The 23821-nt window shown below is 46.5% G+C and overlaps 1 protein-coding gene across 10 annotated transcripts in view; it reads right to left on the bottom strand.

The window, feature by feature from the left end:
• DIP2A (disco interacting protein 2 homolog A) overlaps positions 1-23821 on the bottom strand; it is a 184217-nt gene that overhangs the window by 91460 nt on the left and 68936 nt on the right. The window contains exon 1 of one of the 10 annotated variants that reach the window (XM_075317450.1): positions 159-298. The exons of the other annotated variants lie outside the window; for them this stretch is intronic. The gene's annotated coding sequence lies outside the window, so the exon portion shown is untranslated. Of the gene's footprint in view, positions 1-158; positions 299-23821 lie in introns of those variants that run through there. 10 annotated transcript variants of the gene reach the window in all.

Genomic DNA, 23821 nt, shown 5'->3' with positions numbered 1-23821 from the left:
GATTCATGTCTTTTTTTTGTGGGTTTCAATGTCAAGAAGATTAAGTGATAATTTTATCCACCGGTTAGGAGGATAAAACGCCCCGGACTTAAGGAGGCCTGCACCATCTTGTGTGACTGGAAGTCATCAAAATCAGATTATCCATCTGCTATACTCACCTTGGGCGCTTCACACCTAAGAGTAGCATCTGTCAGTGGCTTGTGTGCCTATAGACATTAACGTGGCCAGGAAGCTTGCTCCAGAACGGACGTGGCCGCCTACGGCTACAGGCTCAACTATCAAAGTAGGGTCCAAATCCAGAATGATCAGCAAAACCGCACGCCCTCAATGCTGTCCCCATTGCACTGATCACATCCTTTGTTCCTCTTTGTATGGAATAGAGAGGGAGCATCTCTCCACCCCATGGAGGCAGATTAACCCATCACTGGCATTACCACTAACTGTCCCATAAGAATATAGAGACAGCAGGAAAACAGCTGCTCCCCCCGATAAAGGACGGACAACACAGACTCTCCTGGGGGCTGAAGAGATGATATGCTATGAGAGCGGCAGACGTACCATCAGAGCCGGTAGAGTAATGAATCCATGGGAGAGAAGGGGTTAAGAACGCTTACAAATAACATTTCTATTGTGCAGAGTGGAAATGGCCAAGAGGATCATTATACGAGATTCATAGACTGCAAAGCCACATCAGTGACTTCTCCTAGAGACATGCCGAACCCCTGCAGCACAATGACTGGAGCTACTGCCATCTATTCATCCACAGCGACCCCCATTCATGGGAATAGGCAGGCGTTGCCAGCAGACAAAATATCTCTGTCATTCATGTGAAAGGCCAGAATGCATCCATCTGAACAGACATTCAGCCGGCCAGACGTACAAAGGACCAGCACTGTGGTCAGGACGAGCAGCCTCCCCCATGTGGTGCCCAAAGGTTCAGAGGGAACAAAAGCCCCACAGTTAAAAGTCAATAGGTCCAATCTACTGGCGGGCAGGTCTTCTGCATATCTCTAGATCCCGCTTAACCAGTCGCAGTCATACACAAAGGCATGCCAACTCCGAGGGACATCAATTTTCTTCTCTAAATGCTCAATTGGTTAAATTTAACAAACGTCCAACATGAACTCTCAGGTTCCGAAGAGGACTCCGGCCCAACCACATCCCGCAAGAATTCGATACTAGAGTCCACCATTTGTAAAAATTAAAGTGGTTGTCCAACAATACAAATTATTTTTCAAAGTGCTCAGACAGAAAAAAGAAGCAATATTCATGGTCAATGATTCGGTATTCCTCGCGTTCCTCTATCTGATCCCTGCCGCAATGATGAAGCCGCCTGTAAAGCACTTTGGAATTAATGGCGCTACATAGGCGAGTAAAATAAATAAATACGAGAAGTCAACAAAGCCAATGACTGACCGCAGCAGTGACGTGACGCAGGGTTGTGCCCAAAATAAGGAGAATCTAACCTAGCCCAAAATGATCCGCCAGTCCACCACCTTTTAGTAAAGTCGCACAGCTACCAAGAACTCAGCACTTTCCGAAATGCTACATTTTATCCCACCATTATAATTAGTGAGAAGCCAGGCAAACCTTCCCATATCTGCAGGATTGGGCGGCCATCTAATATGTACAGGGGTCTCCCAACTTTCTCCAGACATAGGATACCGAGCAGGGAAGGATTCGGCCGGTGGACCTTCAGCGGCAATCCTTCTGTTCTGCGCAGTCTGACAGCGGCTCTGTAATAGGGAACACAAGATCCAAGAATTCCTGTGTACGCGGGAGTTAGGAGAGATAGCTGTCAGCTGAACAATCGGCCGACTGCTATTCAATATGTATTAGGGCTGTAGTTGACATTTTGCTTTGACCTAAAGGCAGTTTAGGGGATCATCAATGAGAATCAAAATTAAGATTCTAGGGCTCTACGTCCTTAGATAACGAGCGCTCTTAGAAAAGAATGCACGCTGCTAAGTGAGTGCTCTGAGAAATAGAATGCACACTAAGTGAGCGTGTGGAGAAAAGAATGTACACTGCTAAGTGAACGCTCGGACAAAAGAATGTACACTGCTTAGTGAACACACAGAGAAAAGAATGCACACTGCTAAGTGAGCGCTTGGAGAAAAGAATGCACACTGCTAAGTGAACGCTCGGACAAAAGAATGTACACTGCTTAGTAAACACACAGAGAAAAGAATGCACACTGCTAAGTGAGCGCTTGGAGAAAAGAATGCACACTGCTAAGTGAACGCTCGGACAAAAGAATGTACACTGCTTAGTGAACACACAGAGAAAAGAATGCACACTGCTAAGTGAGCGCTTGGAGAAAAGAATGTACACTGCTAAGTGAGCGCTTGGAGAAAAGAATGTACACTGCTTAGTGAGCGCTTGGAGTAAAGAATGCACACTGCTAAGTGAGCGCTTGGAGTAAAGAATGTACACTGCTAAGTGAGCGCTTGGAGTAAAGAATGTACCACTGCTAAGTGAGCGCTTGGAGTAAAGAATGTACCACTGCTAAGTGAGCGCTTGGAGTAAAGAATGCATACTGCTAAGTGAGCGGTTGGAGAAAAGAATGCACACTGCTAAGTGAGCGCTTGGAGAAAAGAATGTACACTGCTAAGTGAGCGCTTGGAGAAAAGAATGTACACTGCTTAGTGAGCGCTTGGAGAAAAGAATGTACACTGCTAAGTGAGCGCTTGGAGAAAAGAATGCACACTGCTAAGTGAGCGCTTGGAGTAAAGAATGTACACTGCTAAGTGAGCGCTTGGAGTAAAGAATGTACCACTGCTAAGTGAGCGCTTGGAGTAAAGAATGCATACTGCTAAGTGAGCGGTTGGAGAAAAGAATGCACACTGCTAAGTGAGCGCTTGTAGAAAAGAATGTACACTGCTAAGTGAGCGCTTGGAGTAAAGAATGTATACTGCTTGTGAGCGCTTTGAGAAAAGAATGTACACTGCTAAGTGAGCGCTTGGAGTAAAGAATGTACACTGCTAAGTGAGCGCTTGGAGAAAAGAATGCACACTGCTAAGTGAGCGCTTGGAGAAAAGAATGTACCCTGCTAAGTGAGTGCTTGGAGAAAAGAATGCACACTGCTAAGTGAGCGCTTGGAGTAAAGAATGTACACTGCTAAGTGAGCGCTTGGAGAAAAGAATGTACACTGCTAAGTGAGCGCTTGGAGAAAAGAATGTACACTGCTAAGTGAGCGCTTGGAGAAAAGAATGTACACTGCTAAGTGAGCGCTTGGAGAAAAGAATGTACACTGCTAAGTGAGCGCTTGGAGTAAAGAATGTACACTGCTAAGTGAGCGCTTGGAGTAAAGAATGCACATTGCTAAGTGAGCGCTTGGAGTAAAGAATGTACACTGCTAAGTGAGCGCTTGGAGTAAAGAATGTACACTGCTAAGTGAGCGCTTGGAGAAAAGAATGTACACTGCTTAGTGAGCGCTTGGAGTAAAGAATGCACACTGCTAAGTGAACGCTCGGACAAAAGAATGTACACTGCTTAGTGAACACACAGAGAAAAGAATGCACACTGCTAAGTGAGCGCTTGGAGAAAAGAATGTACACTGCTAAGTGAGCGCTTGGAGAAAAGAATGTACACTGCTTAGTGAGCGCTTGGAGTAAAGAATGCACACTGCTAAGTGAGCGCTTGGAGTAAAGAATGTACACTGCTAAGTGAGCGCTTGGAGTAAAGAATGTACCACTGCTAAGTGAGCGCTTGGAGTAAAGAATGTACACTGCTAAGTGAGCGCTTGGAGAAAAGAATGTACACTGCTTAGTGAGCGCTTGGAGTAAAGAATGCACACTGCTAAGTGAGCGCTTGGAGTAAAGAATGTACACTGCTAAGTGAGCGCTTGGAGTAAAGAATGTACCACTGCTAAGTGAGCGCTTGGAGTAAAGAATGTACCACTGCTAAGTGAGCGCTTGGAGTAAAGAATGCATACTGCTAAGTGAGCGGTTGGAGAAAAGAATGCACACTGCTAAGTGAGCGCTTGGAGAAAAGAATGTACACTGCTAAGTGAGCGCTTGGAGTAAAGAATGTACACTGCTAAGTGAGCGGTTGGAGAAAAGAATGCACACTGCTAAGTGAGCGCTTGGAGTAAAGAATGCACATTGCTAAGTGAGCGCTTGGAGTAAAGAATGTACACTGCTAAGTGAGCGCTTGGAGTAAAGAATGTACACTGCTTGGTGGTCAAAACAATTCTGTTTATTCCCCTGTGAGTAGCTGTAAACTGTAACATTCTGTAACCTCCCTCACAAAGTCCATGCACATTAGGCCTTACCATCTCATAACAGAAGCTGTAGAGCATCGGTGTGGGTGTTTAGTTTCTATTATCTTTTTCAAAGCAGTCAGACCTCTCTGAAAAATAATTTTTATTTTCTGGACATGGCTTTTAATGGTAGTAACAGATGTAAGTTTGCAGTTAGACAACCCGATCCCGGCAGTTACGGAGCTGCTCAGTCCAGTGGGTGATTGGCCGGTGTAAATTGGCCTTTATGCATTAACAGATTTAGAATGTTGATAGTATTTGCTGTAAAGTTGAATTAGACTCCTAATGTTTATAGCGAGCTTGATTATAGATTTAGCAGTGGCTCGCACTGTCCGTTTATAGTTTCCCATTCTAAGCTACCAATAATTATGCACGGTGTCAGAATTTCAAAGCAGTCATATTATCTAATTATACCTTCAAAGTAATATTAATTACTATTTCCCCTAATTATGTCATTTATCTTTGTCATACCTGTGCAGCAGGTTTGTAAGGTTCACAATGAAACAGGCCAAATAATCACAGCAACCACATAGTTTTGACAAGAGTGAAAGTTCCTGCTACATTCCTAGGTTGTGATCTAAGGCCGCGCCAAGTCTACAGCCTACAATGAGAAAATATATATATGAATGAATGAATGAATGAATGAATGTGTGTGTGTGTGTGTGCATGTGTGTGTGTGTGTGTGTGTGTGTGTGTGTGTGTGTGTGTGTGTGTGTGTGTGTGTGTGTGTGTGTGTGTGCGCGTGCGTGTGTGTGTGTGTGTGCGCGTGTGTGTGACCGATATCAGTGCAAGGTGCAACAATAATTTCCCAATGTAATTTCACATAACTATTAAAAATTATTATGCCAAAGTAAAATTTGAGCAAAATTGCAGGAATAACCGCAGGAGAGTTGTAATTTTAAGGTTTCTCTTTAGGCAGGTAAAAAAAAAAAATACAAGAATTTTCAGGGAGGGTTGAAAGGTTTACCACATACGAGTTCTACCCATCTTTGTGGCCTCCCCAACGTCTCAGCCTCCCCAACGTCTCAGCCTCCCCAACGTCTCAGCCTCCCCAACGTCTCAGCCTCCCCATGGCTTTCACAGATCGCCCTTGTTCCTTTTATAGTATATAGTGCTGTTCACATGTCAGTGTATTTTTACACACAATCATGGAGACATGGGTTTGATCCACATCACAGCTAAAACCCACCAATGCAAATCTTTGGGTCTGAAAAGAAAAAACATCTGACCGCACTGGGATGACATCCTAGTATTGTCCATTTTTCATCGACTTTCATAGAAGCATGAAAATCCGCCAATTTTTTCTTTCTTTACAAGATTTTTGGCAATAACGGACTCGCTTACCAAACTGATGAAAATCTGAACAAACACACTGAAGGAAATTGGTCATTTTTTTGGGCACAAAATAAAGTCCCTGATGTCAGAATGGGATCATCTTTCAATTTTACAGCCTCTAAAAAGTTGTCAAAACCACTTGCTCACATATAAAAATAATCATAATGGGTCAAATCTCCTTCCAGTTGTAATGAATTACCCATCTAAGGCCATGTTCACACAATGCATTTTTTTGCCACAATTCTCTGAAAATGCATTGAAATGCATTGATTGGACCACATTTTTGGAAAAATCACAGCAGAAAACACATCATGGAAACACGGCCAACGTAAAAGGAATTGTGATCTTGGTGAAGGAATTGTGATCTTTGTGTACATTTTGGTGTCAGAGCGGCTCTTGCGGTTTTTAGAGATTTAGGGGGCCTTGCATATTAGGGGCTGTTGGATTGCACGTAATTGTGGGAAAAGCCCAAAATAAACTTTGGCAGCAAAACTATTATATCATAAGACATGTGACTGCAGGCACTGAGGCAGCATTGCTTTCTGGTGATACGATGGAGTCCGCCTGGAATATGGTGAGGAGTGAAAAGTTACGGTGATAACGTCAGATGAAGAACTAGCCTTGTGCAGCATTAACATGTATAGCCAATGTGATTATAGGGCGCCTCTGTCTGTAAGGATGTAGCTACATACTTGTTAGCTGACCGTGCATAATGAAGATCACACTATGGTAACTGCAGAGGACCGAGGATCTGCACAAGGACCTCCAATAGTGAAGGCTAAAAAGAAAAATGCTTCCATTTATTAGTCTAATGTAAGGGCCCATTCACAAAGGAAATTAATCTCTCTCAATCCAACGGTGATCAGATCGTTGGCAATGATGGATATAGCTTCACTTTTAGACTAGGTATCCACAGTTCAGTGAAAAACTTTCCACACTCAACACAAAAAAGAGAACACTTGTCTTGGTCAAGCACTTTTCTATAAGGGATCAACGTCCGCCATCATCTGGCACTGGCCCATCTACACACTGAGCCGTTAAGATTCCAATATCCAATCTTTATGACGTCCGGATCCATCTATCGGAAGATAGACGAGAGGCCCCCGTACAGATTAGATGGTCGGGCCAAACTCGTCGGGATTGTCTAGCACTAGCCAATCTACACACCGAACCATAAGGATTCCAATATCCAATCTTTATGACCTGTGGGTCGATCTCTACAAGGACAGACGAGAAGACCCCCGTACAGATTACATGACTGACCAAACCCATCAACATCATCGAGTTCAGACCACTTTTATCTAATGCACATGGAGGCTATAACAAAAAAATCAGGTCTGGTAAATTACAGGTCAATGTAGATACAGATCACTTCTCACGTCTCGATGCTGGATTCATTAATATGAAACGGAACAGAAATGTCCCAAAACGTCTTCTGTATGACTAACGCAACAAAACGGAAAACACAGTACATCCATGTTAGCTCCATTTGTAAAATACACCATTTTTCTAAAACTGTAAAGGGATAACAACTGGACAAGTGAACAGAGCCTTAGGCTAGGTTCACATTACCGTTGCTTTCCATCAGTCACATGCGTTGCTTGACGCTTGTGACTGATGCATTGTACAACAGATGACAAGAATTAAATTCATTGTCGGACTCCGTTGAAAAGGAGAGAACGATCAGCTGATCGCTCACGGCAGCCGGCCGATCAGCTGATCGCTCACGGCAGCCGGCCGATCAGCTGATCGCTCACGGCAGCCGGCCGATCAGCTGATCGCTCACGGCAGCCGGCCGATCAGCTGATCGCTCACGGCAGCCGGCCGATCAGCTGATCGCTCACGGCAGCCGGCCGATCAGCTGATCGCTCACGGCAGCCGGCCGCCGGGTGATCAGCTGATCGTTCAGCCGCCAAGAATGTGTGCGGGGGGGCGGAGTGCGTGGAGCCGAGAGGGGCCATGGCGCTGAAGACGTCAGTGCCGGGGACTGCATGGCTGAGGACAGGTGAGTGAGTGTGTGGGTGTGCGTGCGTGCGGAGTGCGGGAGGGGGCGGAGCTGAGCGGGGAAGTGTCAGGCTCCCTGCACGTGTAGCCAGGGTAAATATCGGGTAACTAAGCAAAGCACTTTGCTTAGTAACCCGATGTGTACCCTGGTTACGTGTGCAGGGAGCCAGAGAGCATGCGCAGCGAAAGCCTACGGATTGCGCTGCTCAAAAAACGTTACACTCTGCGTTCCTGCCGCCCGACGGCCAGTCGTTCCATGACTGATTAGTCGGGCGGAGGATGCAACGCAAGGGCATCAGTCACAATCCGCCGCTCATACAAGTCTATGGGAACAACGTAATCCGCCAAACGGATTCCGTTGTTTACCAGAGCCGCAGATTGTGACTGATACAAATTGACGGAAATGTGAACCTAGCCTTAGATATAGGCCTTGTATCAACAACTGGGAGGAGACTTGCATCTTTCATAGGTACCATTGTCAGGTACTTGACTTGTCTCCTGTTGAAAGCATGGGTTATGACGAGTGGTTTCCCTTCAGCTCGCTGATCGAACATACTGAATTCCTATACTAGTAAGTATAGTAGGCTGAAACTAGCAACTAATGTCAGACCCTCAGCAATGTCCAGCAAAATATGTTTCCCCACCCACGAGCTCCAACTAAGGCCTTGTGCGCACTAGGCGTTTTTGCTGCGTTTTTAGCGGCGTTTTTTACCGCGTTTTTGTGCTGAAAACGCAGTGACATTGCTTCCCCAGCAATGTCTATGGGTTTTCAGAAGTGCTGTCCTCACACAGCGTTTTTTTGTAGCTGCCTTTTTGTGGTGACCACAAAAATGCAGCATGTCAATTATTTCTGCGTTTTCCACTGCGTTTTTCACCCATTGAGTTCAATGAGATGTTCAACAACGCAATGAAAAACGCATATAGCTGCGTTTCTATGACTAAAAACGCAGCTATAAACGCAAGGGGTGGGCAGTAAAGTGACGTGTACAGGAAGAGGATTCCTTCTGTTGGTAAACACAGAAGCATGAATCCTCCCGGTACCGTCACCGCTGCTTCCACCTCCGGTCCTGTGCATGTCAGCTCCGTGCTGCGCCATGTCTGGGCGGGAGGTGGAGGCAGCGGCGAAAACAAAAGTGAACAGTAGAAAAAAAAAAAATGTCATATATACTCACCTGTCTGCAGGGTCCCGGTGCCATGCCAGCTCCTGTCCCGGTCCCGCCGCTCTGGCTGTGTGCAGTCTCCCCGGGGAGACTGCCTTGCTTGCAGGACCTGGCGATGGATCACCTGATGCAGTCACCTGACGCATCAGCTGATCGTAATTCTCGCGGTGTCGCCCGGCCGGCTATCAGCTGATCCTGCCAGTAATCAGCACAGACGTGAGTATTTATTTTATATTTTTTTATTTTTTTTTTTTGCACCGATGCATCAGCTGATTGTATAATCGGCTTTTATACAATCAGCTGATGTGTGATGTGCTTCAGCCCCTAGAACCTGACACATCATCTGATCTCTTTGCCTTCCAGCAAACCGATCAGATGATATTGGATCCTGATTGGACGGCGCAGGACCCTTGACCCAGGATTACTGCGGAGGGGGGTTCTTTATTTCAATAAAGATGGAGTTACTAATTGTGTTGTGTTTTATTTCTAATAAAAATATTTTTCTGTGTGTTGTGGTTTTTTTATCTTTACTAGAAATTCATTGTGGCCATGTCTAATATTGGCGTGACACCATGAATTTCGGGCTTAGGGCCAGCTGATAATATACAGCTAGCCCTAACTCTATTATTACCCAGCTAGCCACCCGGCATCAGGGCAGCTGGAAGAGTTGGATACAGCGCCAGAAGATGGCGCTTCTATGAAAGCGCCATTTTCTGGGGTGGCTGCGGACTGCAATTCGCAGTGGGGGTGCCCAGAAAGCATGGGCACTCTGCACTGCGGATTCCAATCCCCAGCTGCCTAGTTGTACCTGGCTGGACTCAAAAATTGGGCGAAGCCTATGTCATTTTTTTTTTTTTTAATTATTTCTTGAAATTCATGAAATAAAAAAAAAAAAAAAAAAAAAATAAAAAAAGGGCTTCCCTATATTTTTTAATTCCCAGCCGGGTACAAATAGGCAGCTGGGGGTTGGGGGCAGCCCATAGCTGCCTCCTGTACCTGGCTAGCATACAAAAATATAGCGAAGCCCATGTCATTTTTTTTTTCCTGTTTGGGCAAAAAACTCCTGCATACAGTCCTGGATGGAGGATGCTGAGCCTTGTAGTTCTGCAGCTGCTGTCTGCTCTCCTGCATACACTAGTTCTGCAGCTGTCTGCTCTCCTGCATACAATGCACATTTTGAAGAAGGAAATGACATCAGAGCTTTTTTTTTCATCAACAATCTTTAATGGCATTGTGCACTGATTAAAAACGCAGTGAGCAAAAACGCAGCAAAAAACGCACCAAATCGCGGTAAAAACGCATGCGTTTTTTTTAGCCGCGGGTGCGTTTTTTAGCCGCGGGTGCGTTTTTTTAAAAAACGCACATAAAAACGCAGCGTGAAAAAAACGCCCAGTGCGCACATACCCTAAGATGTCTATTAGCCCAAACCTGAAAGGGAACAAAACATCAGGATTTTGGTATATAAGGTGCAGCCAGTGCAGTACTGGCACTATCAGACACAGGCTGTACATACCATTAGGCACTTCAGATGCTTAGGCTGTGAAATCCAAGTTTGTGAAGTTTTAAAATTCATCATCTTTTTGACTGACAGTTGCACTTCTCCAGATAATATCCGAGCGGGTTATGCACACGATTCCCGCCCCATCACCCCCCCTCTTCAATGGCACCTGTTCCTCCCTCTCTCTGGCTCTATGCAAATTTTTTTATTCAGTAACATGTCAAAAAGCAAAAAAGAAAGAATATCATTACTTACAGCAAGCTGGAATTGCAGCTGTATATTGCTCAGGCCAAAAAACTACTACTACTCCAGCAGGATACAGCTAAACCCCCACTAGGTGGAGGCATCACAGGTGCAGGGGGAGCCATTCACACTCACACACTCACTTCCAAATATGGAGGAGGTAATGGCTGGATGGTAAAACTGCACACTAGTGGCTTGCATAGAGGGTTGTAGGCATAGGTCTTATGGCCATAACGCTAACAAAAAACCTCATTTTTTTGTACAGGATACAGCCAGGCCCCTTTTTGTTAGGCCTTGCTATCAGAGTTTCTGTCCCTACGTAGCGCGCAGTGGGGGTACGGCTTGGCAGCCCGCCTGATCTAATAGTATGGGCGTCACCTAATAGGCTGCGGGTTTGTGACTGTGCGTCTGCTAGTGTGAACAGCGCTCTATGCAAGCCACTAGTGTGCAGTTTTACCATCCAGCCATTACCTCCTCCATATTTAGAAGTGAGTGTGAATGGCTCCCCCTGCACCTGTGATGCCTCCACCTAGTGGGGGTTTAGCTGTATCCTGCTGCTGGAGTAGTAGTAGTTTTTTGGCCTGAGCAATATACAGCTGCAATTCCATCTTGCTGTATTCAGTAACATGGCGTCGGAGCTGGCGCCTGCGCATAGTGCTTATCTCTGGCGCCATGTTTCTGAAGCCCGCATTACCTAGTCTTGTGCCTGAGAGGGCGGCGCATGCACCCTCGCTACTTCAGATCTCGTTGTGACAACAGGACTCGAGAACAGCTGATCTTACCAATTAGCTGCAGCAGACGTCTCCTACGATATCGTCTGCTGCAGCTAATCGGTAAGATCAGCTGTTCTCCAGTCCTGTTGTGACGGCGCACGCTCCCGCGGTCACAACGAGATCTGAAGAAGCGAGGGCGCATGCGCCGCCCTCTCAGGCACAAGACTAGGTAATGTGGGCTTCAGAAACATGGCCACGGAGATAAGCACTATGCGCAGGCGCCAACTCAGAAGCCATGTTACTGAATAGAAAAATTTGCATACAGCCATAGAGAGGGAGGAACAGGCGGCGGGGGGGGGGGGGGGGTGGAGGTGGTGGGGGAGGGGGGCGGGAATCATGTGCATAACCTGCCCAGATATTATCAGCAGAGGTGCAACTCTCAGTTAAAAAGATGATGAAATTTTAATCGTCACAAACTTGGATTTGAAAACCTAAACATCCGAGCTGCCCACTAATGCTATGTGCAGCCTGTGCCTGATAGTGCCAGTACTGCACTGGCTGCACCTTATATATCAAAATTCTGATGTTTGGTTCCCTTTAAGTACAAAGTAAGCACATAGCTTTATGTAGGAAATAGCCCCTATGTTCACACACTGCTTTTTTGTCACTTTTTTCCTTGCAGGAAAAACCTGCTTTCTTGGCGGTAAAGAAGCTGCTTAGAAAAAGCTGCTTTTTTGGTGTGAATTTGTTGTGTTTTTTGAGTGCAGATTACAGTACATGTTTAATAAAGTTAGTTTTAAATCAACAAAAACATAGCAAAAACCAGTGCAGTCTATGGTGAAAAAAAATGCTGAAAGAATTCACATGCTGCAGTTTTCCAATTCACTCAGAAAGAAAAAAAACCAAACATTTGTGTGCAAGATAATTCTGAAATCACATCACTTTTGCTGGTACTGTAAGGCTATGTGCGCACTAGGCGTTTTTAGCGGCGTTTTTTACCGCGTTTTTGTGCTGAAAACGCAGTGACATTGCTTCCCCAGCAATGTCAATGGGTTTTCAGAAGTGCTGTCTTCACACAGCGTTTTTTTTTAGCTGCGTTTTTGTGGTGACCACAAAAACGCAGCATGTCAATTATTTCTGCGTTTTCCACTGCGTTTTTCACTCATTGAATTCAATGAGATGTTAAAAACGCAATGAATAACGCATATAGCCGCGTTTCTATGACTAAAAACGCAGCTATAAACGCAAGGGGTGGGCACTACAGTGACGTGTACAGGAAGAGGATTCCTTCTGTTGGTAAACACAGAAGCATGAATCCTCCCGGTACCGTCACCGCTGCCTCCACCTCCCGTCCTGTGCATGTCAGCTCCGTGCGGCGCCATGTCTGGGCGGGAGGTGGAGGCAGCGGCGAAAACCAAAGTGAACAGTAGAAAAAAAAAAATGTCATATACTCACCTGTCCGCAGGGTCCCGGTGCCATGCCCGCTCCCAGCTCCTCCCGGTCCCGCCGCTCTGGCTGTGTGCAGTCTCCCCGGGGCAGGACCTTGCTTGCAGGACCTGGCGGTGGATCACCTGATGCAGTCACCTGACGCATCAGCTGATCGCGGTGTCGCCGGCTTTTTCGCGCCCGGCCGGCTATCAGCTGATCCTGCCGTCAGGGGACTTCATCAGCTGATTACCGGCAGCTCCTGCAGTGATGGGCCAGGATCAGACTCCTGTCCAATCGATCGCTCCAGGAGCTGCCGGTAATCACCACAGCACATAAGTGAGTATTATTTTTTTTTTTTTTTTCTACTGATGCATCAGCTGATTGTATAATCGGCTTTTATACAATCAGCTGATGTGTGATGGGATTCACATCCTTGAACCTGACACATCATCTGATCGCTTTGCCTTCCAGCAAACCGATCAGATGATATTGGATCCTGATTGGACGGCGCGGGACCCTGACCCAGGATTACTGCGGAGGGGGGTTTATTTCAATAAAGATGGAGTCACTAATTGTGTTGTGTTTTATTTCTAATAAAAATATTTTTCTCTGTGTTGTGTTTTTTTTTTATCATTACTAGAAATTCATGGTGGCCATGTCTAATATTGGCGTGACACCATGAATTTCGGGCTTAGGGCCAGCTATACAGCTAGCCCTAACCCCATTATTACCTAGCTAGCCACCCGGCTTCAGGGCAGCTGGAAGAGTTGGATACAGCGCCAGAAGATGGCGCTTCTATGAAAGCGCCATTTTCTGGGGTGGCTGCGGACTGCAATTCGCAGTGGGGGTGCCCAGAAAGCATGGGCACCCTGCACTGTGGATTCCAATCCCCAGCTGCCTAGTTGTACCCGGCTGGACTCAAAAATTAGGCGAAGCCCACGTCATTTTTTTTTTTAATTATTTCATGAAATAATTAAAAAAAAAAGGGCTTCTCTATATTTTTGGTTCCCAGCCGGGTACAAATAGGCAGCTGGGGGTTGGGGGCAGCCCGTACCTGCCTGCTGTACCCGGCTAGCATACAAAAATATGGTGAAGCCCACGTCATTTTTTTTTTCTTTTTGGGCAAAAAACTGCATACAGTCCTGGATGGAGGATGCTGAGCCTTGTAGTTCTGCAGCTGCTGTCTGCTCTCCTGCATACACTAGTGAATGGAGGATGCTGAGACTTGTAGTTCTGCAGCTGCTGTCTGCTCTCCTGCATACACTAGTGAATGGAGGATGCTGAGACTTGTAGTTCTGCAGCTGCTGTCTGCTCTCCTGCATACACTAGTGAATGGAGGATGCTGAGACTTGTAGTTCTGCAGCTGCTGTCTGCTCTCCTCCATACACTAGTGAATGGAGGATGCTGAGACTTGTAGTTCTGCAGCTGCTGTCTGCTCTCCTGCATACACTAGTGAATGGAGGATGCTGAGACTTGTAGTTCTGCAGCTGCTGTCTGCTCTCCTGCATACAATGAACATTTTGAAGAAGGAAATGACATCAGACCTTTTTTTTTTTTTTTCATCAACAATCTTTAATGGCATTGTGCACTGATTAAAAACGCAGTGAGCAAAAACGCAGCAAAAAACGCACCAAATCGCGGCAAAAACGCATGCGTTTTTGCCGCGTTTTTTTAGCCGCGGGTGCGTTTTTTAGACAAAAACGCACATAAAAACGCAGCGTGAAAAAAACGCCTAGTGCGCACATACCCTAAGGCCTTGTGCGCACTAGGCGTTTTTGCCGCGTTTTTAGCGGCGTTTTTTACCGCGTTTTTGTGCTGAAAACGCAGTGACATTGCTTCCCCAGCAATGTCAATGGGTTTTCAGAAGTGCTGTCCCCACACAGCGTTTTTTTTTAGCTGCGTTTTTGTGGTGACCACAAAAACGCAGCATGTCAATTATTTCTGCGTTTTTCACTGCGTTTTTCACTCATTGAATTCAATGAGATGTTAAAAACGCAATGAAAAACGCATATAGCCGCGTTTCTATGACTAAAACGCAGCTATACACGCAAGGGGTGGGCACTACAGTGACGTGTACAGGAAGAGGATTCCTTCTGTTGGTAAACACAGAAGCGTGAATCCTCCCGGTACCGTCACCGCTGCCTCCACCTCCCGTCCTGTGCATGTCAGCTCCGTGCGGCGCCATGTCTGGGCGGGAGGTGGAGGCAGCGGCGAAAACCAAAGTGAACAGTAGAAAAATAAAAAAAATGTCATATATACTAGCCTGTCCGCAGGGTCCCGGTGCCATGCCCGCTCCCAGCTCCTCCCGGTACCGCAGCTCTGGCTGTGTGCAGTCTCCCCGGCCGGCAGGACCTTGCTTGCAGGACCTGGCGATGGATCACCTGATGCAGTCACCTGACGCATCAGCTGATCGTAGTCTCGCCGGCTTTTTCGGCCGGCTATCAGCTGATCCTGCCGTCAGGGGACTTCATCAGCTGATTACCGGCAGCTCTTGCAGCGATCGGACGGGATCAGACTCCTGTCCAATCGATCGCTCCAGGAGCTGCCGGTAATCACCACAGCACATAAGTGAGTATTATTATTTTTTTTTTTTTCTACTGATGCATCAGCTGATTGTATAACCGGCTTTTATACAATCAGATGATGTGTCATGTCACGTAGTTTAACCTGACACATCATCTGATCGCTTTGCCTTCCAGCAAACCGATCAGATGATATTGGATCCGGATTGGACGGCGCGGGACCCTGACCCAGGATTACTGCGGAGGGGGGTTTATTTCAATAAAGATGGAGTCACTAATTGTGTTGTGTTTTATTTCTAATAAAAATATTTTTCTGTGTGTTGTGTTTTTTTTTTTATCATTACTAGAAATTCATGGTGGCCATGTCTAATATTGGCGTGACACCATGAATTTCGGGCTTAGGGCTAGCTGATAATATACAGCTAGCCCTAACTCCATTATTACCTAGCTAGCCACCCGGCATCAGGGCAGCTAGAAGAGTTGGATACAGCGCCAGAAGATGGCGCATCTATGAAAGCGCCATTTTCTGGGGTGGCTGCGGACTGCAATTCGCAGTGGGGGTGCCCAGAAAGCATGGGCACCCTGCACTGTGGATTCCAATCCCCAGCTGCCTAGTTGTACCCGGCTGGACTCAAAAATTAGGCGAAGCCCACGTCATTTTTTTTTTTTAATTATTTCATGAAATAATTAAAAAAAAGGGCTTCTCTATATTTTTGGTTCCCAGCCGGGTACAAATAGGCAGCTGGGGGTTGGGGGCAGCCCGTACCTGCCTGCTGTACCCGGCTAGCATACAAAAATATGGCGAAGCCCACGTCATTTTTTTTTCTTTTTGGGCAAAAAACTGCATACAGTCCTGGATGGAGGATGCTGAGACTTGTAGTTCTGCAGCTGCTGTCTGCTCTCCTCCATACACTAGTGAATGGAGGATGCTGAGACTTGTAGTTCTGCAGCTGCTGTCTGCTCTCCTGCATACACTAGTTCTGCAGCTGTCTGCTCTCCTGCATACAATGAACATTTTGAAGAAGGAAATGACATCAGACCTTTTTTTTTTTCATCAACAATCTTTAATGGCATTGTGCACTGATTAAAAACGCAGTGAGCAAAAACGCAGCAAAAAACGCACCAAATCGCGGCAAAAACGCATGCGTTTTTGCCGCGTTTTTTTAGCCGCGGGTGCGTTTTTTAGACAAAAACGCACATAAAAACGCAGCGTGAAAAAAACGCCTAGTGCGCACATACCCTAAAGAGCAGCTTTTAATTTGCATAAAAAAAAGCTTCAAAAACGCAATGTGTGAAGAAAGCCTAAGGCCTTGTGCGCACTAGGCGTTTTTGCCGCGTTTTTAGCGGCGTTTACCGCGTTTTGGTGCTGAAAACGCAGTGACATTGCTTCCCCAGCAATGTCAATGGGTTTTCAGAAGTGCTGTCCTCACACAGCGTTTTTTTTTAGCTGCGTTTTTGTGGTGACCACAAAAACGCAGCATGTCAATTATTTCTGCGTTTTCCACTGCGTTTTTCACTCATTGAATTCAATGAGATGTTAAAAACGCAATGAAAAACGCATATAGCCGCGTTTCTATGACTAAAAACGCAGCTATAAACGCAAGGGGTGGGCACTACAGTGACGTGTACAGGAAGAGGATTCCTTCTGTTGGTAAACACAGAAGCAGGAATCCTCCCGGTACCGTCACCGCTGCGTCCACCTCCCGTCCTGTGCATGTCAGCTCCGTGCGGCGCCATGTCTGGGCGGGAGGTGGAGGCAGCGGCGAAAAACAAAGTGAACAGTAGAAAAAAAAAAATGTCATATACTCACCTGTCCGCAGGGTCCCGGTGCCATGCCCGCTCCCAGCTCCTCCCGGTCCCGCCGCTCTGGCGGTGTGCAGTCTCCCCGGGGCAGGACCTTGCTTGCAGGACCTGGCGGTGGATCACCTGATGCAGTCACCTGACGCATCAGCTGATCGCGGTGTCGCCGGCTTTTTCGCGCCCGGCCGGCTATCAGCTGATCCTGCCGTCAGGGGACTTCATCAGCTGATTACCGGCAGCTCCGGCAGCGATCGTATAGGATCAGACTCCTGTCCAATCGATCGCTCCAGGAGCTGCCGGTCATCAGCACAGCACATAAGTGAGTATTATTTTTTTTTTTCTACTGATGCATCAGCTGATTGTATAACCGGCTTTTATACAATCAGCTGATGTGTGATGGGATTCAGGCACTTGATCCTGACACATCATCTGATCGCTTTGCCTTCCAGCAAACCGATCAGATGATATTGGATCCGGATTGGACGGCGCGGGACCCTGACCCAGGATTACTGCGGAGGGGGGTTTATTTCAATAAAGATGGAGTCACTAATTGTGTTGTGTTTTATTTCTAATAAAAATATTTTTCTGTGTGTTGTGTTTTTTTTTTTATCATTACTAGAAATTCATGGTGGCCATGTCTAATATTGGCGTGACACCATGAATTTCGGGCTTAGGGCTAGCTGATAATATACAGCTAGCCCTAACTCCATTATTACCTAGCTAGCCACCCGGCATCAGGGCAGCTAGAAGAGTTGGATACAGCGCCAGAAGATGGCGCATCTATGAAAGCGCCATTTTCTGGGGTGGCTGCGGACTGCAATTCGCAGTGGGGGTGCCCAGAAAGCATGGGCACCCTGCACTGTGGATTCCAATCCCCAGCTGCCTAGTTGTACCCGGCTGGACTCAAAAATTAGGCGAAGCCCACGTCATTTTTTTTTTTTAATTATTTCATGAAATAATTAAAAAAAAGGGCTTCTCTATATTTTTGGTTCCCAGCCGGGTACAAATAGGCAGCTGGGGGTTGGGGGCAGCCCGTACCTGCCTGCTGTACCCGGCTAGCATACAAAAATATGGCGAAGCCCACGTCATTTTTTTTTTCTTTTTGGGCAAAAAACTGCATACAGTCCTGGATGGAGGATGCTGAGACTTGTAGTTCTGCAGCTGCTGTCTGCTCTCCTCCATACACTAGTGAATGGAGGATGCTGAGACTTGTAGTTCTGCAGCTGCTGTCTGCTCTCCTGCATACACTAGTTCTGCAGCTGTCTGCTCTCCTGCATACAATGAACATTTTGAAGAAGGAAATGACATCAGACCTTTTTTTTTTTCATCAACAATCTTTAATGGCATTGTGCACTGATTAAAAACGCAGTGAGCAAAAACGCAGCAAAAAACGCACCAAATCGCGGCAAAAACGCATGCGTTTTTGCCGCGTTTTTTTAGCCGCGGGTGCGTTTTTTAGACAAAAACGCACATAAAAACGCAGCGTGAAAAAAACGCCTAGTGCGCACATACCCTAAAGAGCAGCTTTTAATTTGCATAAAAAAAAGCTTCAAAAACGCAATGTGTGAAGAAAGCCTAAGGCCTTGTGCGCACTAGGCGTTTTTGCCGCGTTTTTAGCGGCGTTTACCGCGTTTTGGTGCTGAAAACGCAGTGACATTGCTTCCCCAGCAATGTCAATGGGTTTTCAGAAGTGCTGTCCTCACACAGCGTTTTTTTTTAGCTGCGTTTTTGTGGTGACCACAAAAACGCAGCATGTCAATTATTTCTGCGTTTTCCACTGCGTTTTTCACTCATTGAATTCAATGAGATGTTAAAAACGCAATGAAAAACGCATATAGCCGCGTTTCTATGACTAAAAACGCAGCTATAAACGCAAGGGGTGGGCACTACAGTGACGTGTACAGGAAGAGGATTCCTTCTGTTGGTAAACACAGAAGCAGGAATCCTCCCGGTACCGTCACCGCTGCGTCCACCTCCCGTCCTGTGCATGTCAGCTCCGTGCGGCGCCATGTCTGGGCGGGAGGTGGAGGCAGCGGCGAAAAACAAAGTGAACAGTAGAAAAAAAAAAATGTCATATACTCACCTGTCCGCAGGGTCCCGGTGCCATGCCCGCTCCCAGCTCCTCCCGGTCCCGCCGCTCTGGCGGTGTGCAGTCTCCCCGGGGCAGGACCTTGCTTGCAGGACCTGGCGGTGGATCACCTGATGCAGTCACCTGACGCATCAGCTGATCGCGGTGTCGCCGGCTTTTTCGCGCCCGGCCGGCTATCAGCTGATCCTGCCGTCAGGGGACTTCATCAGCTGATTACCGGCAGCTCCGGCAGCGATCGTATAGGATCAGACTCCTGTCCAATCGATCGCTCCAGGAGCTGCCGGTCATCAGCACAGCACATAAGTGAGTATTATTTTTTTTTTTCTACTGATGCATCAGCTGATTGTATAACCGGCTTTTATACAATCAGCTGATGTGTGATGGGATTCAGGCACTTGATCCTGACACATCATCTGATCGCTTTGCCTTCCAGCAAACCGATCAGATGATATTGGATCCTGATTGGACGGCGCGGGACCCTGACCCAGGATTACTGCGGAGGGGGGTTTATTTCAATAAAGATGGAGTCACTAATTGTGTTGTGTTTTATTTCTAATAAAAATATTTTTCTGTGTGTTGTGTTTTTTTTTTATCATTACTAGAAATTCATGGTGGCCATGTCTAATATTGGCGTGACACCATGAATTTCGGGCTTAGGGCTAGCTGATAATATACAGCTAGCCCTAACTCCATTATTACCTAGCTAGCCACCCGGCTTCAGGGCAGCTGGAAGAGTTGGATACAGCGCCAGAAGATGGCGCTTCTATGAAAGCGCCATTTTCTGGGGTGGCTGCGGACTGCAATTCGCAGTGGGGGTGCCCAGAAAGCATGGGCACCCTGCACTGTGGATTCCAATCCCCAGCTGCCTAGTTGTACCCGGCTGGACTCAAAAATTAGGCGAAGCCCACGTCATTTTTTTTTTTAATTATTTCATGAAATAATTAAAAAAAAAAGGGCTTCTCTATATTTTTGGTTCCCAGCCGGGTACAAATAGGCAGCTGGGGGTTGGGGGCAGCCCGTACCTGCCTGCTGTACCCGGCTAGCATACAAAAATATGGTGAAGCCCACGTCATTTTTTTTTTCTTTTTGGGCAAAAAACTGCATACAGTCCTGGATGGAGGATGCTGAGCCTTGTAGTTCTGCAGCTGCTGTCTGCTCTCCTGCATACACTAGTGAATGGAGGATGCTGAGACTTGTAGTTCTGCAGCTGCTGTCTGCTCTCCTGCATACACTAGTGAATGGAGGATGCTGAGACTTGTAGTTCTGCAGCTGCTGTCTGCTCTCCTGCATACACTAGTGAATGGAGGATGCTGAGACTTGTAGTTCTGCAGCTGCTGTCTGCTCTCCTGCATACACTAGTGAATGGAGGATGCTGAGACTTGTAGTTCTGCAGCTGCTGTCTGCTCTCCTGCATACACTAGTGAATGGAGGATGCTGAGACTTGTAGTTCTGCAGCTGCTGTCTGCTCTCCTGCATACACTAGTGAATGGAGGATGCTGAGACTTGTAGTTCTGCAGCTGCTGTCTGCTCTCCTGCATACACTAGTGAACGGTGGATGCTGAGACTTGTAGTTCTGCAGCTGCTGTCTGCTCTCCTGCATACACTAGTGAACGGTGGATGCTGAGACTTCTAGTTCTGCAGCTGCTGTCTGCTCTCCTGCATACACTAGTGAATGGAGGATGCTGAGACTTCTAGTTCTGCAGCTGCTGTCTGCTCTCCTGCATACACTAGTGAATGGAGGATGCTGAGACTTCTAGTTCTGCAGCTGCTGTCTGCTCTCCTGCATACACTAGTGAATGGAGGATGCTGAGACTTGTAGTTCTGCAGCTGCTGTCTGCTCTCCTGCATACACTAGTGAATGGAGGATGCTGAGACTTGTAGTTCTGCAGCTGCTGTCTGCTCTCCTGCATACACTAGTGAACGGAGGATGCTGAGACTTTTAGTTCTGCAGCTGCTGTCTGCTCTCCTGCATACACTAGTGAACGGAGGATGCTGAGACTTGTAGTTCTGCAGCTGCTGTCTGCTCTCCTGCATACACTAGTGAACGGAGGATGCTGAGACTTGTAGTTCTGCAGCTGCTGTCTGCTCTCCTGCATCCACTAGTGAATGGAGGATGCTGAGACTTGTAGTTCTGCAGCTGCTGTCTGCTCTCCTGCATACACTAGTGAACGGAGGATGCTGAGACTTGTAGTTCTGCAGCTGCTGTCTGCTCTCCTGCATACACTAGTGAATGGAGGATGCTGAGACTTGTAGTTCTGCAGCTGCTGTCTGCTCTCCTGCATACACTAGTGAATGGAGGATGCTGAGACTTGTAGTTCTGCAGCTGCTGTCTGCTCTCCTCCATACACTAGTGAATGGAGGATGCTGAGACTTGTAGTTCTGCAGCTGCTGTCTGCTCTCCTCCATACACTAGTGAATGGAGGATGCTGAGACTTGTAGTTCTGCAGCTGCTGTCTGCTCTCCTGCATACACTAGTGAATGGAGGATGCTGAGACTTGTAGTTCTGCAGCTGCTGTCTGCTCTCCTGCATACACTAGTGAATGGAGGATGCTGAGACTTGTAGTTCTGCAGCTGCTGTCTGCTCTCCTCCATACACTAGTGAATGGAGGATGCTGAGACTTGTAGTTCTGCAGCTGCTGTCTGCTCTCCTGCATACACTAGTGAATGGAGGATGCTGAGACTTGTAGTTCTGCAGCTGCTGTCTGCTCTCCTGCATACACTAGTGAATGGAGGATGCTGAGACTTGTAGTTCTGCAGCTGCTGTCTTCTCTCCTCCATACACTAGTGAATGGAGGATGCTGAGACTTGTAGTTCTGCAGCTGCTGTCTGCTCTCCTGCATGCAATGAACATTTTGAAGAAGGAAATGACATCAGACCTTTTTTTTTTTTTTTCATCAACAATCTTTAATGGCATTGTGCACTGATTAAAAACGCAGTGAGCAAAAACGCAGCAAAAAAACGCACCAAATCGCGACAAAAACGCATGCGTTTTTGCCGCGTTTTTTTTAGCCGCGGGTGCGTTTTTTAGACAAAAACGCACATAAAAACGCAGCGTGAAAAAAACGCCTAGTGCGCACATACCCTAAGGCTGTGTACACAGTGCATTTTTTTATGCATTTTTGAGTACAGTTTTGTCACAAATGTGAAAGCAAGTCAAAGAGAATCCTGAAGTGTTGTGCACACGTTGAATTTTTTCTCCTTCCAGATTTGGTGCTGAAAATAATCTGCAGCGTGTCAATCCTTTCCACGTTTTCCCTGCTTTTCTCACAGATTGAATTCAATTGAAAAACACATGCAAAAATGCATTAAAAATGCGCGTTTTTGTGCAGTTTTTCCTGCCCAGCCATGCAGAAATTTCTGCAATCAAATGCTCAATGTGTGCATATACCCCAAGAATTGCACCCTTCGTGATCACATTGCAGCCCACATTCTGCACAAACTAAAATAAGATAAGCTTTTTCGATGGCTTGGTGCACCCTTGTGTGGCCAAGAGGTTCAGTGCACCGTTCCGCACACTGGTTTTGCATGTTGGCTTCTCCCTCACTGGTGATATACATCTCTGGCTTGCCTGGAGCAAGCACCATTTTCTGAGAAAGCTCAGGCAAGCAAGTGCCATCAATTACCAGAGAGGGGGGACATGAAAAACCAGTGGGTGGAACATCTCATTGAGCCTCTTGGCCACCAAAAATCCAATTAACATATTTGAGTAAACTTCTGTTTTTGCAGAACAGTGACTATGTGCTTACTTTATACTGCCAGTTTGGGCTGACAACTCACTTTAAAAGCAAGTTAGTGTTACTCACTCTACCCAGGTCCAGTGATGGGTCTCTGCCGCTGCCCTTTTCTTGGATGTACTGTGGGAACCACAAATACAGCGCATGTAACCGCTGCAGACGATCACTGTGCTCAACGGCTCTGCTGATGTAGATGACATGATCCGCTGAGCCAAGTCACTGGCTGCTTCGGCACAGGCTCTATAGTCCTGAAGTCACTGTTAGGCCTAAGCCACACGGCGAGAAAATCGGTGCGAGTGGAATGCGATAAAACCAGGGCTGTGGAGTCGGTAAGCCAAACCTTCGACTCCGACTCAGACTCCTCAAATTCTCTTGCACCGACTCAGACTCCGGCTCCGACTCCGGCTCCGACTCCGGCTCCTACATATATTGCTTAGTTAGGTGAAAAATTTATTGTAGTACATGAATATGTGTATGTGAACATCAGACATTTAATAATTTTTATGATACGATAATCAAGATATTTGGATAGAACATAAAATATATTTATTGGAATACAACTTTAGAACACAAAAAACTGTAATAAATTGTAAATATGTAATATACAGTAGATTACATATATATCTTGTGTGTGTATATACACTGTGTGTATGTATATATATATATATATATATATATATATATATATATATATATATATATATATATATATATATATATATATATATATCTATATATATAATTGCCTTATTCTGTCTGTCTGTCTGTCTGTCTATCTGTCTGTCTGTCTGTCATGCTCCGAAATTGTGTCCTTACGGTGACACAAAGCTGATTGGCCGCTGGACTCGCCATGGCCCCGCCCCCCCACACGGATTGGCCTCTCGCCCCGGCTCTCTGCAGGCCCCGCCCCCTCACGCAATGCACGCTCGCTGTGGCCCAACTGACACGGGGCTCCGATTCCCAGGTGAGTACACACACATCAGATCACACTCACTCTCACACATCACATCCACACACTCACAACATGCTGG

Source organism: Anomaloglossus baeobatrachus, chromosome 7 (genome assembly GCF_048569485.1).
Source record: "Anomaloglossus baeobatrachus isolate aAnoBae1 chromosome 7, aAnoBae1.hap1, whole genome shotgun sequence".
Lineage (NCBI taxonomy): Eukaryota > Metazoa > Chordata > Amphibia > Anura > Aromobatidae > Anomaloglossus > Anomaloglossus baeobatrachus.
The sequence above is the reverse complement of the archived record's forward strand: the minus strand, read 5'-3'. Positions and strand labels throughout refer to the sequence as shown.